Here is a 5,344-nt window from a genome sequence, read left to right as displayed (position 1 = left end):
AGCTGAAGGGTGTGCTCATCTCCAGTTGACTGCTGCAGTAAACCTGGGTCCAGGACTGCAAGAGCAAACATTTAGATCTTTTTGTGGATGTTAAAATATAATGTGGGGCAGACACAACATGTCTATGGACTGAATTTAGCCTTAGAGGCTCCAATTTCTGATATCTAGCTAAATTAAGAAGTGATCAATGACATTAAGAGCAGGTGGTCTGAAATCTTTACTTATAGAATAGGAAGACCTGAGATAAATATGTGTATGGGGAGAGATGGGAATGGGTAGGCAGTACAGAGAGGTGATGCCTTAGGGATAAGTCAGTATAGTGTCTTGAGTACTACATGAAAGCCCCCTGGAAGAAAACATATGGAGGGGCAGCAGTAGCAGCAAGATTAATGCTATACATGGGATGTACAAATGCAGGACAAACATAGCAAGGAAAAGAGACAAGAAAAGAAGGGCATGAGTAAAAAGAAAAGACTTTACATGTTTTGCAATCAGCACAGCAGAGACCTTTCAGGAAAATATTAAATAATGTAGAGAGAGTCACTAATTGTCTTTAAACATACACAAGACAATGACTGACAGTGAACCAGGAAACTGAAATGATAGGATTGAGAAACTCATTATCCAAAATTGACTAGAGAGCATTTACTTGCTGCTAAGAAGGGATAAATGACCAGAGTCAGAATTTCAGGTACAACATGCCTCTAATTTGTTGTTTAGGATGATTTCTTAGTCTGTATGTGTTGCTGTTAAGGAATACCTGAGACTAGGTAATTTAGTAAAAAAGAGAGCTTTATTAGCTGGGCATGGTGGTGCCTGCCTATAGTCTCAGCTACTTGGGAAGCTGAGGTGGGAGGATCACTTCAGCCCAGGAGGTTGAGGCTGCAGTGAGCTGTGATCATGCCACTGCATTCTAGCCTGGGTGACAGAGTGAGGCCTTGTCTAACAAAAAAGTGTATATATATATATATGGAAGAGGTTTATTTGGCTCACAGTTCTTCAGACTGAACAAGAAGGATGACGCCAGTATCTGTTTCTGGTGAGGGCTTCAGGCTGCTTCCATTTGTGGTGGAAAGAGAAGGGTAGCTGGCGTGTGCAGAGATTATAGGGAAAGAGAGGAAGCAAGAGAGAGTGAAGATGTTAGACTCTTTTTAACCAGCACTAAGAGAAACTCTTGAGGGGAAATAATAAAGAGAGAACTCACTCATTAATGTGAGGATGGCACTAAGAGATTCATGAGGTATCGGCTTCCATGATCCAAATAGCCTCCCATTAGGTTCCACCTCCAACATTAGGAATCAAATTTCAACGTGAGATTTGCAGGATCGCATATCCAAACTATAGCAGATGGTATACTTAAATATTTATTGACTATTCATAATTCTCTAGAAGATTCCTTAATATTGAAAGCCCCAGGTTGGTGTACCACCTGGATTGGTTATACCTCAAAACCCCAGATAATGAGGTTATAAGGGTGGAAGGAACTTTAGAGATCATATAGTACAGCACTTCCTTTTTAAAATAAGGATCTTTGACCAGAGAGATGACAACTTAATCAATGTTAAAAAAGTGGTAGTCCATCTGGGTCTAGAACATAGTTTCCCACCTTAGATCCAGTCCTGATTTCTGAGCTCAAATCCTAACAAGAGTTACTATCTCTAGTACGCCTACCTATCCACCTAGTGGAGAAAAAAGTCAGGCAGAGCATGAAGAGGAGAACTGGAATTACAAACTATCATTTGAATGAAGATTGCACGTATTTATTGTGCCCTTGTTTTCCTCTTTCTTAACTCAGTGACACCTTCAAATAGGATTCCTTGCTGGAATTATCTCTGATAAATAAAAGAAAGTTTTTGCATGTAGGTGGAATCTATCAAAGAGTTCTTTTTACTCTTCATACAAATTTATGTTAATTTTTTTGTCTCATTGAACGGGGGCAAACTTTCCCTTTGCTGTGCCTGTGATAGTGAGTGAGTTCTCATGAGATCTGGTTGTTTGAATGTGTGTGATGCTCCCCCCTTCGCTCTCTCTCTCTCCTCTACCACCATGTGAAGAAGGTCCTTGCTTCCCCTTTACCTTCCACCATGATTGTAAGTTTCCTGAGGCTTCCCAGTCATGCTTCCTGTTAAGCCTGCACAACTGTGAGTCAATTAAACCTCTTTTCTTCATAAATTACCCAGTTTCAGATAGTTCTTTTAGCAGTGTGAAAACGGACTAATACAGAGCCACTCTCCTACTATGTTTTAGGATCTAAGTCATGCATATTCATCATGTCAAAGCATAAGTACTGATTATGGGGTTTAAAAACTGTGGTTTTAACTTAATATATAGACTTAGCTTATTTTTATTTTTATTTAATTTTTTTTGAGACAGAGTCTCACTCTGTCACCCAGGCTGGAGTGCAATGGTGCCATCTCGGCTCACTGCAACCACTGCCTCCTGGGTTCAACTGATTCTCCTACCTCAGCCTCCCGAGGAGCTGGGATTACAGGCACCCGCCACCATGCCTGGCTAAGTTTTGTATTTTTAGTAGAGACAGGGTTTCACCATGTTGGCCAGGGTGGTCTCGAACTCTTGACTTCAGGTGATCCACCTGCCTCGGCCTCCCAAAGTGCTGGGATTACAGGTGTAAACCACTGTGCCTGGCAGATAAGCCATTTATTAACTCCAAACTCCTAGCACCAGCTGTCACCCTGGGCTTGTTGGAGGTCCAGGGGTTAGAAAGGGAATGACAAAGTGCACAAGCCCCTACCACCCTATGCCCCAGACACACCCTCTCTGCTAGCAGTGCAGATAATGCATCCCAATACCGTGGAGGAGAACCACCACCCCAGGGAGAACCCTTTCTGCTCCAACCTCCTGGGCAGGTCCCAGGTTGGAGCAGCAGGCCAGACAACCAGGCCCAGGTTGTCAGGCCTGGCCACACATGCGGACAGAGGATATGATTGGGGCACCCTAGGGTGTGGGGAGGGTCAGACTGGGATTGAGGGTCATGAAGGCTGTGTTCCAGGACTCCTCCTCCTGCCCCCAATCTTCTGTGCCCTATCTAGAGCTTTCCTAGCTTTGCTGATCTGTGCTCACGTCTTTGGGGAGCCGCCTGGTCTCCAGGGAGAGCCAGGGGTTGTTGCATTTCTCTGTTAATGCATTTCTCTGTTGCATTTCTCTTGTTACCCCATAGCTGGCACAGAGCCTGAGACCATGGCCACTAGTAGGCTCCACTGCAAAGGGTATGGAAATTTCCTCTGAATGAACATCTGCAAGCCAAAGGCCATGCTCGTGCTGGGTGCTTGGCAGTCACGGTGTTGTCCACCTAGGACAGGCCCAGGTTCACCATGGTTGGCCATGTTCAGGTGAACTTAGCTTTTAATTAAAGTATTTTGGTTAGAGTATATAGTAAGATGAATGGAGAAATATTGATATTTTAATTTGATTTTAATTTTCTACGTTTGTATTGTGGATAGTGATTTCTAGAACAGAGATTCTTAGCATGTCATTTCATTTCAGCAACTTCCACTCAACTTCTGTGCCTTACCAGGGAAGTGATTCTAAAGGAAAAAGAGTGATGGGTACTCCAGAGGTGTATCTGAATCTGATTCTTGGTGGATTAGGTGGTGGAAGTCATATGTAGTTTGAAAATGCATGCTTTTGGAGAATTTACAACATCCTGTTGTGGGAGGTGTGTTGCCTCCTAGCTTTGAAAGTCCCTATAGTACTTGTTCCCATCTTGGGGTACTGGCTAAATTAGGATTATCAAGGGTCTAAAAGGAGTCTTAGAAAATGGTCCTCAACCTCCTGGTTAAAGAAAGATCTTACGGAGGCTCTCCGAGTTAGAATGATACTCTGTGTGTGTGTGTGTGTGTGTGTGTGTGTGTGTATTACCACACCAAACTGGGTTTACATACCCATGCACAATGGAAAGCTAAACACTGAAGCACTGGATTTTTGCAGTGAGAAAAGTCTATTGTAAGTTGACTGTCAAGGAGACAGAAGGAAATGCTCAAAAATGTCTTCCTGAGCTGGGGGCTGGGTCAGGTTTTATAAGCATAGGGTAATGAGGTATGATCTGATTGGATCTTGCAATGAGGTGATGCCAGAACTCAATCTGATTGGATCCTGGATCCTGCCATGCAGTGTCTACTACTTAATACAGCCCCTGTTCCTGCTCCTCTGTTGGAGCACTTGGATTTCCCCATAGTTGCATGCTTGGTTCATCTGGGCATGCTCAGGTTACGTGACCTTCAACCTGGGGGTCCATGGTGACTGAAAAACAACTCACAGCTTTGTTACATAAAAGTTGAACAAGATTGGTCTGGTGTGGCTACATGTGTTTTGGGAGTAGTGGGTTAGGAAGGGGAAAAGTTGGAAGAAAGAGTACCCAAAAGTAGCTCAGACTCCAGTAGCTGAAGGGATTTTTTCTTCTCCTGATGTGAGCCTCTGTTGTCTACCTGTTTATCCCCAGACTTTCAGAAGCAGCTTGGGTCATATTTCTTTTCTCTCTGGTTCTTTAAAGATTAAGAGATTGAGGGTGGGGTGAAGAAGGGGCCGGCCTTCAAGCAACATGACGCAAGATGGCAGCCACCACGGGCTCAGGAGTAAAAGTCCCTCGCAATTTCTGACTGTTGGAAGAACTCGAAGAAGGCCAGAAAGGAGTAGGAGATGGCACAGTTAGCTGGGGTCTAGAAGATGACAAAGACATGACACTTACAAGATGGACAGGGATGATAATTGGGCCTCCAAGAACAATTTATGAAAACCGAATATACAGCCTTAAAATAGAATGTGGACCTAAATACCCAAAAGCACCCCCCTTTGTCAGATTTGTAACAAAAATTAATATGAATGGAATAAATAGTTCTAATGGAGTGGTGGACCCAAGAGCTGTATCAGTGCCAGCAAAATGGCAGAATTCATATAGCATCAAAGTTGTCCTGCAAGAGCTTCGGCGCCGAATGATGTCTAAAGAAAATATGAAACTTCCTCAGCCGCCTGAAGGACAGTGTTACAGCAATTAATCAAAAAGAAAAACCAAAGGCCCTTCCCCTTCCCCCACATTTGATTTAAGCAGTCTTCATTTTCCACAGTAGTAAATTTTCTAGATACATCTTGTAGACCTCAAAGTACTGGAAAGGAAGCTCCCATTCAGAGGAAATTTATCTTAAGATACTGTAAATGATACTAATTTTTTGTCCATTTGAAATATATAAGATGTGCTATAACAACAACAACAAAAAAGATTAAGAGATTGGGTTAGAATGGGAGAAACAGATTAGTCAAACATCCTAAAGATTAAATGTCAATTTTGTATTTTGATGATCATGGTTATATGTGAGTTTCATCCGTTGAA

The 5,344-nt window shown here is 42.8% G+C and overlaps 1 pseudogene; it reads left to right on the top strand.

The window, feature by feature from the left end:
• The first annotated feature begins 4,568 nt into the window (after positions 1-4,568).
• Positions 4,569-5,012, top strand: LOC105502716 (annotated as a pseudogene).
• Positions 5,013-5,344: the final 332 nt, after the last annotated feature.

The sequence above is a fragment of the Colobus angolensis genome, unplaced genomic scaffold (genome assembly GCF_000951035.1).
Source record: "Colobus angolensis palliatus isolate OR3802 unplaced genomic scaffold, Cang.pa_1.0 Scaffold80, whole genome shotgun sequence".
Lineage (NCBI taxonomy): Eukaryota > Metazoa > Chordata > Mammalia > Primates > Cercopithecidae > Colobus > Colobus angolensis.
Note: the sequence above shows the minus strand (reverse complement) of the source record. Positions and strands in the feature narration are given on the sequence as shown.